General features: G+C 28.7%; 1 long non-coding RNA gene across 6 annotated transcripts in view; it reads left to right on the top strand.

The window, feature by feature from the left end:
- The first annotated feature begins 5,859 nt into the window (after positions 1-5,859).
- Positions 5,860-13,569, top strand: part of LOC128668672 (uncharacterized) — a 31,915-nt gene continuing 24,205 nt past the window's right edge. Inside the window, exons 1-6 of one of the 6 annotated variants that reach the window (XR_008404334.1) lie at positions 5,860-6,560; positions 6,659-6,706; positions 6,773-7,049; positions 7,119-7,207; positions 8,009-8,134; positions 12,667-13,105. This is a non-coding gene — a long non-coding RNA (uncharacterized LOC128668672). Of the gene's footprint in view, positions 6,561-6,658; positions 6,707-6,772; positions 7,050-7,118; positions 7,208-8,008; positions 8,547-12,666; positions 13,106-13,569 lie in introns of all 6 variants that reach the window. The other 5 variants (XR_008404323.1, XR_008404318.1, XR_008404349.1 and 2 more) reach the window with 5 other exon arrangements.

Raw genomic sequence — 13,569 nt, 5'->3', positions numbered from 1 at the left:
TATAATCATACATAAATTAATGTATAATTATATATAATCATGCATACTTATATATAATTAGGCAAAATCATTTTTTCCCGGGAATTATCATAAAATGGCATAGATTCTTTTTAGTAGACAATTTTGTTCCTTAAAAATGATCTCTGTTGAAGTATTTTGAAATTCCGCATTGTTTTCTAGTTTGTTGTTTTCTAGACTGTTTATACAATGAATATTCACTGATTTGCAACACTTTTTACTGGTTCATTTTAAGAGAGTGGTATTTTGATCAATTTCAAGAACTTGGTAACAATACCCAGTATTTAAAAATTAGAACACAATTACACGTTTATCAATTGATGTATTGGTAGCAGAGAAAGGGGAGGGGATACTTAAGGAAATACTATACTAAGAAAATTAAGTAATTATGTTTATTATGTTAAATTTTTAATTCCAGTCATCTAAAATGATTGGAACGTTTTTCAATGCAAAAACAGTTTTTTTTGTCTTTTTGGCTATCGTCCCAATTGGGCCACGTACCAGAATAGTTAGTGCTATAATTTTTTTTAATAGAATTAATATTTATTGGATGATAACTTCTGCAATAAATTTCGTAACACTTAATATCAGGATAGTAACAGTTACTATCAGGATGGTAATATTTACTATCAGGGTGATAATATTTACTTCTGCAATAAATTTCGTAACAGTTACTATCAAGATGGTAACAATTATAATTTCTAATGGTAACTGTTACCATCTGGATTATAAATATAACTATTTAAAATAATATAATAATTAACTCTAGTTAACATACAGGATTTCAAACAATTATCATAAATATATGGTGAATATTACAATCTACATGATTTATATACAATCATGTAGATAGTATTTATTACTATCTTATTGATGGTAGAAATTTTTACCATAGCTAGATAGTAACTCCTATTATTTATTTACTGAGTGTAAGTTTTCGAGGTCCCACCTACGCTAAATATTTTTTTTTAATAGATATCAAACTTTGGCCGATGATTGATTGCTACGATTAGCCAATGCTTGCGACTGCGATACTTGGCATACCGTTATCATCCGATATTTAACCGATCTTCGGCCGATGTTTGAAAATTGGCAGCTATTCACGACCCAATAATGGGCCGATTCTTTTTCTTTGTATGAGCAATTACTGTGCGACCATTAATTGCTGCAATATCAATAATCAAAGTCAAAAAGATCCTTTTTCATTCCAAGACCAAAATCTCAGCAACAAATAGTCATACAGAGACAACAAAAAAGCAAATTGTAGCTTAATAAATTTCATAACCGAACTGTGCATTAGTTTTTTAAAAAAAGATTTTTCCGGGCTCGTAGAGCCAAAAACCAAAACCAAAAAATTAATAGCATTTTTTTTTCGAGCTATTTTTTATCACGCAATAACCATGGCTCAAAAAATCGGTAAAAGATCTTCAAACTACAGAATTGAAGCTTCGAATTTCTTTTTTTTATTTTTCGATACGGCCAATTTTACAAAAATAAAGCATTCCAAAAATCACTAAAAAATTTATAAAATTTTATTATTCTTTTAATTTTTTCGATAAGAGTATTAAAGCTGTCTAATTTTATTTAATATATATTTAAAGGTATATAATATTATCAATGTCTCAAAACTAAGTATGCCAAAATTTTTTTTAAGTTGCGTCATGATAAGTGAAAAATTTATGTAAAAGGTTTTGATCATCAATAATTTCTTACCATCAGAACTTTTACAAATTAAAATATTTATTTATTTATTTTATTTTTAAATTTTCACATAAGGATTCGAACGAAATTTGATATTAAAATCAATTATGATTCATCAAATTAATAATCAATTATCAAACAACTACGGTACAAATCTTCTTTTAAAACTTTTTTAATGATACGAAATTCAATTAATTGATACCAATAAATAAAAAATCGCGTGACCTTGACAAGTCCGTTGTAAAGCACAACCTCTCCGCTTCGCGTTCGAGTCGTGCAAAATAAAATTTTATTATTACTATTTCTGAAAGAAATGAATTTTTAAAAAATTTAATTTTTCCCGCTACTATATTTGAGCGCCCTGCACGCGCCCACAAAATAGTACAGACCTGATGTTTACATCTGTCAAAATAAAAAGTTACTAAATGGCAAATATAATGCTGAAATTTATTAAAGAAACTACGCTCAACTGGGTATTTATAATTACTGTAAGTAATTTTTTTAATATTCTACGTGTCTTTAAAATTACTTGTACGTTGGCCTTTTTTGGATAAATATTATAATTATTTTTTAATTACTCATATAAAATAAATATGATATTGACAGTTCAAGGTCAATGAAAATATTATTTGCCAATCTCAGGTTTTAAATTTTTCTTAAACTAACTAATGATTTTAAAAAATAATCTTAATTTTTTTATTTATTATAAAATTTATATTTTTTGCATCTGCTTATTCTAAATAATTTTAATTTAATTATAAAGTTTTTCAGCTCTAGTACTTTTTTTAGTGTGGCTGCCGGCCACCAGGCGGCGCCACATTTTTTGGAAAAAAGTGGGGGGCACCCTCGGAGAATGGCCTTAAAAAAAAAAAACAACAACAACACTATAATATAGACAATATGTCTAGATTTATTTTCTTTTATCACTGACAATCAAGATACATTTTTTCATCACTTACATTTAAATTAATTATTAATAAGAAATTTGGTTCTTTCAAATTTTAATCATAATTTTTGATTTTTAAGTAGAACCTTGTTAATTCTTATAAACAAAATCTTTTGGCTAACCTAAAATTTTACAATGACAACATAATTTTTTTGAATAGCACTTATAATCGAATTAATCATTTCATTAAGGATACTAGCTTCTTACACATTAAAATCACAATTTTTAACTCTAAATTCATTACATATTGATTTTTACGAAAATTTCTCTGAATAAAGTCGACTTGAATAACATAAAATTTTAAAAGTTTCTCATCATATTTTTAGAAATATTTATTGTCAAAAAAACAATTAAAAAAAATCATTTGACGGCCACTGTTTAATGTCTACTTTTTAAAAATATTTCATTGATATTATATCATGAATTGCAACAATCTAATACTCTTTACTTTTCTTTTTTATCACTGACAGTCAACAGAATTTTTTTATGACACTAGCAGGTAGATAATTTATTCTTTCAAGGGTCTCGGCTTTTGTAAATTCAAATCACAATGTTAAATATTAATTAATATTCTATTTCATTTCATTAAAATTCAAGTAAAGATAATTCGTTTTGCTAACCTAAAATTTGAAACTGATAATCATCAATACAATTTTTTCATGACATTTGCGATTAAATTAAACATCTAATAGAGAATCTTCTTTTTTACACATTTAGATCACAATTTTTAATTATCAATTAGTAGTTTGTAAATAATTATCAAAATTTTCATAAACTTGTTTCACTAACCTGAAAATAAAAAAATTTCTCATATTTCTAAAAACATTTATTGTAAAAAACTAAAAAAAAAGTAATAATAGAAAAAGAAAATCTAAAAGTGAGTGTCTTTAAGTTTTTCTTATTGTTAAATATTCATAAAGAATTAAAAAATCATATCATGCGTATACTGCCCGAGAAAAAATTTTTATATATAATCATATAAAATTATATATAACTCGATTATATATAATCATATATTAAAAATGGTCAAATATAATTATATATAGTTATATATAATTATATACAATTATATATAACTATACATAATTATATATGGCCATTTTTCATATATGATTATATGTAATCGAGTTATGTATAATTAAAAAATATTCTTGAAAACAAAAAAAAAAAAAAAAGCAAAATTAAATACCGAATTTTTGATTTGGTTATTACCGCGCGAACGCATTACAAATTCAGAAACAAGAGTTGATAGCAGTAAATGATAAAAAAAATCCTGGACGCCTGCTGGGTTCGAACACAGCTCCTTTTGGTTAGTTGTCCTACTTGTCGATCACTGGTCCACATCACGAGAGTTCCAGTCATGTGCTTAATTGATGTATTTAGAGTGAAATGCCGATAAAGACAGAGTTCATAAGTTTTCGTTATGGATTTTTACAAAAACTCCATGAACTTATCTGAAATTTTATAAAAACAATATTTGTCGGCTTCGATGATAATTATATAAAATTTTATTAAGTTTTTTCAAATTTTTTAATTTTCTGTTGTGATGTGAAATTTAAAAAAACTTATATGAAATTTTGGGAAACATTAAATAATTTCACAAAATTATATGAAATTCGACCGATTGAAAAAGTGGGTACTTTCAATTTTTGAATACCATGAAAAAAAAATTCTTTTTTTTTTTGAAACACCCTAAAGATTGTATACAATTATATATGGGTGTGTGTATAAGATTATATATAATTATATATGATTCTGTATGAAAAAAATTTCTCGGAATAGTATTATATATAATCATATATAATTATATATGGCGCTACATATGACTTTCTCCGTTTAAATATTGTATTATATATGATGATATATAAATATATAAAATTATATAATCCTATATGGATATATATACAAGATTATATATAATTATATATGATCATATATAGTTATACATAATTATGTATGATTATATATAAACATTTTTTCTCGGGTGATTATATATAATCGAGTTATGTATAATTAAAAAATATTTTTGAAAAAAAAAAAAAAAAAAAAAAAAAAAAACAAAATTGAATACCGAATTTTTGATTTGGTTATTACCGCGCGAACGCATTACAAACTCGGAAACAAGAAGTGATAGCAGTAAATGATGAAAAAATCCTGGACGTCTGCTGGGTTCGAACACGGCTCCTCTTGGCTGGTAGTTCTGAACGTTCATCAATGGTCCACATCACGAGAGTTTAAGTCTTGTGCTTAATTGATGTATTTAGAGTGAAATGCTAAATACAAAATTTAAAAAAACTCTATGAACTTATATGAAATTTTATAAAAACAATATTTGTCGACCTCGATGATAATTATATAAAATTTTATTTAGTTTCTACCAATTTTTTAATTTTCTGTTGTGATGTGAAATTTAAAAAATCTTATATAAAATTTTGGGAAACATTAAATAATTTCACAAAATTATATGAAATTCAACCGATTGAAAAACTGGGTACTTTCAATTTTTGAATACCATGAAATAAAAAATTCTTTTTTTTTTTTTTGAAACACCCTAATGATTGTATACAATTTAATATGGGTATATGTATAAGATTATACATAATTATATATGACTATATATAAGAAAATTTTCTCGGAATAGTATTATATATAATCATATATAATTATAAATGGAGCTACATATGACACTCTCCGTTTAAATATTGCATTATATATAGTTATATATAATTATGTATGATTATATATAAACATTTTTTCTCGGGTGGAACAATTATTTTATCGTCAAAATGAAAGAATCAACCAAATTATAAAATTAACCTTCTATGACTGAAATTATTAATTATACACTTAAATTATATTCTATTTTACTTTTTGTCATTAGTTAATGAAATACACAGCTTTATGTTCAATAAATAGGCTAGTTAATCTAATATAAAAATGGCTTGCATAAATATTCAGCATCTTAAATTAATTATTCTTATATTAAAATCGAATAAGTAAAAAGCAACCTTGATTTTCGATTATTACTTGTTAAAAAACATAATTTAACAGCATGAATTATAAAGAAAAAAAAAATGCTTCTTTTTCTACCTTCAAAAAAGGATTTTCAAATGGCCCGCTTTCCATTTCAATAATAATAATTATTAATTATAACAGGTGGAGGCACCTTATAATCGTTTCGTCCGAAAACGGCAATAACTTAAGGCTCGGCCGTACCTAACGAAATCTCGAATTTAAGAATTCTAATCACTTTTTGAATATTTATGGGACTCAGATGATGAAAATCTTCTGAGAAAGTTCGTCTTGTACTTTTAGTCGGAAGCTAAGAAAATTGCTGTTATGATAATTATTTAATAAATAACTAGAATTCTTAAATTCTTGATTTCGTTAGGTCCGGCCCAGCCTTAAAGTTAACTTGTGGTTAAGGTGGCTATCAGGGTAGTTGGATAGACGAAGCGATTAATACTCATGTATATAATACTTGAAACCTCTCATGCGTATTAAACTTAATATATTGCTGTCGTTGCACACAAATCAACTTTATTTGCAAACATACTTAAGACGCGTTTTCATTTGTTTCTCTATTCGCACTCAACTGGATAAACGGTACTATCTCTGTTGCACTTGTACATTAAATAGGAACTTTGTCCAAGCTTTTCTCGTAAACAAATGGAAGTTATCAAAAAATTCAAGTGCACTTCGCTAGTTCATAGAGTAAAGCATCGGGTCTGTGTCTTTATTTTGCGTTTAGAGCTTTTATTTCAGAGAAAAGCTGGGACAAAATTATCTGAAAACCGTTCTTAAGTTAATCAATACTATAAATTCACTTCAAAAACAATGGTAAAAAGATTTAGCTACGTCACAGTGTCTCTGAATATTTGTAATTTACAAAGAGGTAATTATTTACAACATTTGCTTAAATTTTTCAAATATTAACTAATATTCTTATTTTCTTCTATGAGGAAGTTAATTATTATTATTTTTTTTTTTTAGTTCATATCGAAGGTTGATTATTGAACGTCAATTATAAAAGGATTAAATGTAAATTATGTCTATTCATGTTCCAAGACAAAAGTTCCTTTTAAACTAAACGATCTTTCATTCCAGGATAACTATTTATGAAGCTACAAGCAGCTATTAAATGATGAAATTAAAGTCGATTCGGCTATATTATTTATTTAAAGAAATTTTCCATAATATTGGATGAGTATATTTTTCAAATTTAAAAAAAAAATATCATTAGTTTAAATTTCTTTTTATTCCTATTGTAGATTACATTAAAAATTTTACCAGAAAAATAAATTACAAGGATACAAAAAAAAAAAAGTTAACTCAATTTAATTCGTATTCACTGTAGAAGATTAATCGCACTTTTGTCACATACGTAAAAATTGATTCTAATTTAACTTTATTATTAGAACAAAATAACTGGTGAAATTTTTTTATTTTGCAGGCATCGATGATTCCATAATATCGTAGAGTCTTTATCATCAGTACTTATCTATGGAATAATTATTCATTCACACCAGTATTATAAATGTGGTAATAAAATTGCAATTGTTTATTATAATTGATAAATTTTACATCTTTGAAAATAATGTTTTTGAGCTACATTAATTTTTCATTCCAAAATAAAAATATAATTATGTGAAACCCCTTACATATAGCATGAACGCTATTATTGCTTATTAAATAATTATAGCCTGCTATAGTATTTGATTTTGTATAATTAAGTTTTATAAAAATATTTAGAAAGGATAAATGTAACGAATAGTTTACAATTGAAATTTGTAAAATTAAATTATTGCGTTTCATTTTATTATCATAAATTTTTTTTTACTAAGTTAAAATCTTATAAATAAATAAATTTATACCAAGACATAGAATAATAAAGTAATCCGTATATTAGGTAATTTAGTTTGTAGTATTGTCGGAATTCCTATTAGATCATTCAATTCTGTCCATTTATTCTGAATGGTCCGAGTATCAGTTATAAAATGTCCAATACCGTTCGGTAGATCGGAATTCAATCACTCCAGTCAGAAAAAATTTTTTATCCTGAATATTTAGATTTATTGGAATTTCCTTTAAATTAGTACTTAATAATGCTTGTTCATCTTTTCTTGATGAAAGCGTTTCTTCATAAAAATGATACACATTCGAACATAGATATATATCGATATTCATTGTTCAACCGGTTACGTTCTCTTTACATTTTTTACAATAAAATGTTTTTTTTTTTTTTTTAATATCATTCAAAATACTTTGTTCCAAGAAGTCAAGTCCCTTATTCCATATTAATTTTGCGTTAACATTAAATACTGATATTTTTTTTTGTTGCAGAAGATTTACATTTAGTGCAATATGTTTGTTCAGAGATAGATTCATGATGTATTAGCAAATTTTCAATCAGTGTACTGACATCGTCTACACAGTCAATAGTGTAATCCTTTTCAGGGTACATTTTCCGTAAGAAATGAAGTCTTTTACTGTAGAATTCCGCGGTGGCACCATGTTCAGCATAAAATTGTTAGATTTCTAAAAATCAGGAGACGCGGTAGTATCTCGCGCCAAGTACACGTTCAGACACATGTATATGTGTGAAGTGTCATGGCGCTAGCCTACCGTGTCTCTATACCGTAGACAGAAAGGTATTTAGCTCCAATTTTTAAAAACTTTTTTAAAAAACAAAATATCTAGAAAATTCCTTTTGCAATCGAAAGATGATTGATTGTTCGTCATAAAATTATGAAACTTTACCAATTTTAGTTACGATCAGGAGACACGGTAGTATCTCGCGCCAAGTACACGTTCAGACACATGTATATGTGTGAAGTGTCATGGCGCTAGCCTACCGTGTCTCTATACTGTAGACAGAAAGGTATTTAGCTCCAATTTTTAAAAACTTTTTTAAAAAACAAAATATCTAGAAAATTCCTTTTGCAATCGAAAGATGATTGATGTTCGTCATAAAATTATGAAACTTTACCAATTTTAGTTACGATAACTAATTTAAATAATTAAATTAGGCCAGCATATACTATAGTACCCCCATTTTTAATCCTTTTACAAATTTTTTCATGCGAAAAGGGCACTGCCAGAGAATAAAAAGTTGTAAGAAATGCCATGATTCAGTAAATATTGAAATTTTTCTGTAGCAGTGATTTGTTTTTTCGCCACCAGCGGTGCTTCAGTCTGTATTTTTTTTACTATAGTTTCGTATGCAAATTTTTTTAAGCATAAATAAATTCGTTTCATAATCATAAATTTTATGAAAAATTCAAGGGAAATTTTATAAGTAAACTTTTGCTAAAGCACACTGTGCTGTTAGGAATGCTTTTATATAGTTGCAAAAAAAACTTTGACGATTATGTAAAACTCATGTTTAACGTCCTTATGGTGTAGTTCTATTCGCTAAGCAGTATCAACCTTGATAGCCAAGCTGACAGCAAGCTAACGACAATCTATTGCCGCAACTTGTCATCAAGTTGACCGCAGAAATTGTCATTTCCTTAAATTAGCCGCAACTGGTTGCCAAGTTATAAGAAACTTGATAACAACTTATAGGAACTCTTCCAAAAGCGGAAAGTAGTCACCAATTTGGTCACATTTAATTGACACCAACTTTTTAATTAGTGCTATGTATATATATTTATGTAGTGATCAATTAAAGTATAATGTTTACTTAGTGATTGCGTTGAAAATCTGTATGATTATTAAGTTATTATTATTGACTAAAACTAAATTTTGCGTCAAATAATACCTTTCGTTTAGGAAATATAATTTGTGAATTGCTAAAAAATTTTGAATGTTGTATGTTCTCTCTAATTATATTCGCGAGGTCCCTGATAGCCTCCAACCGTGAGTTAAGTTCAAGCTACTGCCGTATTAGCCAATTCGAAGGAAAAGTGTTGGAGAGCAAACAGTTACCTTCAAGTTGACAGTAAATTGTCTGTAACTTGAGTTCAATTCGACCAAGTGTTACTGTCAGACAATGACGTTAAGTTGACTGTAAGTTTCACTTCAAATTGATGGCAAGTTTTTCTGTCAAATTACGTTCAGACGGTTGTTGATTTGCATCAATTTGCACGCAAGTATTATCCAGCCATGACTTCCCAGAAACTTATTGTTAAGTTACCCGTAAATGTTCCACTGCAGAACTTGCTAAGCAATTATATTTAGAGTGTGGCTTTTAAAGGTGGTACCAAAACCGTGTCATTTAGCGCGATGATAGGTACAGATGTTGTCATTAATGGCCGTATTTGGCCGAACTAAATCCTATACGTGTGCCTAATAAGATTTAGTTAAGATTTAGTCTAATAAGTATACTTTGCTTCTACTATGCTAAATCTTAACTTAATTCACAGAGGACTTAATTCAGCTAAGCACGGCCAATACCTGGAATTACTAAACTTACCCTAATAACATTGAAATTGATAGTAATTTGATGTTGAAATTACCTGAAATCTGCTGCCTGAATCTGCAGACAATATCACAGCAAAAGTTGAAAATAAAAATTTGCGGTTAATTTTTCTTCAATTTTAAGATAAATTTGTCCGAAAAAAAATGGTCGATAATGTTCATTCTTACCATTTCAGAAGGCATGCAAATTGATACGTAAAATTGTCTACAATTTGAGCGTAAAAATATACTTAACAATTTTTCAAGTCAAATTAACGATAAATTGACATAAAATTTGCCTGAAAATTAAAGACAACTTTTTTCTAGTCAACTTTTTGAAGTGAATTTGCATTCAAATTCGGGCAGTAAATTTACGTCAGATTCAATAGTAAGTTGCATACAACTTGGTCGTAAAAAATGGAAAAGTCCAAAGTTGACGGAAATTTGAGGAAAAATTTAACGAAACTTTTGTACAGTAAACTTTTGCTCAAGCAAATTGTGCTATTAGAGTTAGTTGACGTCTGCCGTAACTCCCCTAACAGTCACTCCAGATTGAAATCGACAGTAATTTGACAGTTGAAATTATCAAAATGTGCTGCCTGAATAGGCCGACAATTTGATAGCAAAAGTTGAAAAAAAAAAATTAGCGGTTAATTTTTTTTTTTATTTAGAGGTTACTTTTTTTGGCTAGAAAAAAACCCTAGGGAAAGTTCCTATGAAATTGTTCTCAAATGTCTGTCAACTTCGGCTATTCCGTTTTTGACGAGAATTTGCATACAACTTGCTATACAATTTGACGTAAATTTACTACCCGAATTCGAATGCAAATTCATTTTGAAAGTCGTATACGAATTATCGTCAAAAACGGAAAAGCCCGACTTGCTATCAAGTTGGCCGCAAATACTGTTCCAATGTATGCCAATATCTGGCATTCCCTTAGTTGACAGGATTGACGAAAAGTTGCCTTCAATTTTCTCAGAAAGTTGGTGACAGGTTGCGGTAGTAGATTATCGTCAACTTTCTACGAACGTTGGAAACAACTTGCAGTCAATATTTACGTCAAAATTTTAAACCCTTTCGTTGTATATATAGTTATATCCGCTAGACAGTACCAAAATCAGGCAATTTAGTGCTATATATATATATATATATTGGGTGTACAAATTAATACGGTCCGTTTTTTGTTGTTAAAAATATATTTATTTTTAAATCAAAATAAATTAATAGATTAATCAAAGTATTGTCCATCGTTGATTACTACTTTTTCCCATCTCTCAGGCAATTTTCGAATTCAATCTCGAAAAAATGATTCGTCTTTCGAGGCAATCCAACTTCCGATCCAATTTTCTATTTTTGCAAAAGAAGTGAACCGGTGACGTGCCAAGTCGTGCTGCATCTGTCGGAATAACCAGTAATCCGAAGGAGCAAGGTCCGGAGAATACGGCGGGTGTGGTAAAATATCCCACTTGAGTGTTTCTAAATATTTTTTGACGACGTTTGCGACATGAGGTCGAGCGTCGTCGTGCAAAAGAATAACTTTATCATGTCTTTGTTCGTATTCCGGCCGCTTTTCACGTAATGCACGGCTCAATCGAATTAATGGTAACCTATACCGATCGCCCGTAATAGATTCGCCAGGTTGTAGCAACTCATAGTACGCAACACCTTTTTGGTCCCACCAAATACACAGCATGACTTTTGAACTCAAATTTCGCTTTTCTGTTGATGTCGAGGTCGATGGTAACGATTCACCAGGCTTATCGTAGTATTTTTTCTTCTTGGGATTATCGTAGAATATCCATTTCTCATCTCCAGTAACAATTCGATGTAAAAAACCCTTTCTTTTTTGCCTTTGAATCAACTGCTCACAAGTGAAAAATCGCTTTTCAACGTCTCTTGGTTTCAATTCATGAGGAACCCAGTATCCCTGTTTTTGAATCATTCCGATGGACTTTAATCGTACAGAAACTGCTTGTTGAGTCACTCCTAAACTATCTGCAAGCTCTTCTTTGACTTCGATCTTCATCAAGTAATGCCTCCAATTCTTCGTCCTCGAATTTTTTTGGTTGTCCGAGTCTAGGCTTATCTTCAACGCTGAATTCACCATCCTTAAAACGTCGGAACCATTCCCTACATGATTTATCAGTTGGAGCATTATCACCATAAACTTCCACAAGCATTCGATGCGCTTCCGCTGCACTTTTCTTCCAATTAAAGCAAAAAATTAAAACCTCCCGCAGATGCTGCTTATTAGCCACAAAATTTGACATATTCAAAAAAATTAAAAACAAGTACTTTTACGAAATTCGAAGTGATGGGAACGGAATGTTATTGACAGATGTCTAACCTCTCTGAAACCACCGAGATCAACTGTCACAATAAAACATTCATGACAGCCAGAGCCATCTTTTTAAAACGGACCGAACTAATTTGTACACCCAATATATATATGTAGATCAATTGAAATATTTTTACTTACTACTTGCGTCGAAAATACGCATAATTGTCTCTAATTAAGTCATTATTATAGACTAACAACTAATGACACATCAGATGATTCTAAAAATTTTCAAAACCACTTATAATTTTTTTTTCCGTAGAAAAGTGCAAGAGAATAAGTATATTTACGAATATTTGAACGGTAAATGTTAAGATGTCGATGTCAATAATAAATAAAAAATAAAGACTCATCCAACATTACGACGTGTCAACCGAAGCGCGCAAGCAATAGCTAGTGCATATATATGTATATTCATATGTCCATGGAAATTCTGAAAAAAAAGAAAAGCATACCCTTGGGTCAAAGGAGACGGAGGATAAGTACTTTGCACCACTTGCTAGTTGTAATAGATGAAAGATGCTGGAAGAGGGGTCAAACCACTAAACCATTTGATATTTAAAATTATTAACAGAAAAGCCCGACGTTGATGAATATATTTGACGTTAATTTTAATGGGGACTGTCGTTAAATAACTGCAACTATTTGTCTTATAAAAATAGATCAAGCAGGTTATAATGTTTGGCAGTACTAAATTATTAGTTAGTACTATTATATTGTTTCTAAAAAATAATACTATAAACAGTATACCCTCACGTGTTATATATCACGACTACGCATTACTTTAAGACGAATTTTTTGAGTTTAGTTTGGAAGTCGATTTTTAATAGTATGCATTAAAACTATTCACAATCAACACGACAAAAAGAAAACAAATCCTACCAAAAACAGATTCTCTGTAAAACATCGCGCCAAGTACACGTTTAAAATTTTTTACAAATAAGAAAAAATTATTTTTTACAAAAAAAATAAATCAAATCGAATAAATACCAAGTAGTTAAAATCCTACCAAAAACAGATTCTCTGTATAAAGTCGCGCTAAGTACAGGTTTAAAATTTTTTAAAAGTAAAAAAAAAATTATTTTTTACAAAAGAAAAGTCAAATCGAAAAAATACCAAAAGTACCTAGTATGATGCAAAATCATCACAAACATTTTCATAAAAT

The sequence above is a fragment of the Microplitis demolitor genome, chromosome 1, assembly GCF_026212275.2.
Source record: "Microplitis demolitor isolate Queensland-Clemson2020A chromosome 1, iyMicDemo2.1a, whole genome shotgun sequence".
NCBI lineage: Eukaryota > Metazoa > Arthropoda > Insecta > Hymenoptera > Braconidae > Microplitis > Microplitis demolitor.
This window is presented reverse-complemented; position numbering and strand designations above follow the sequence as displayed.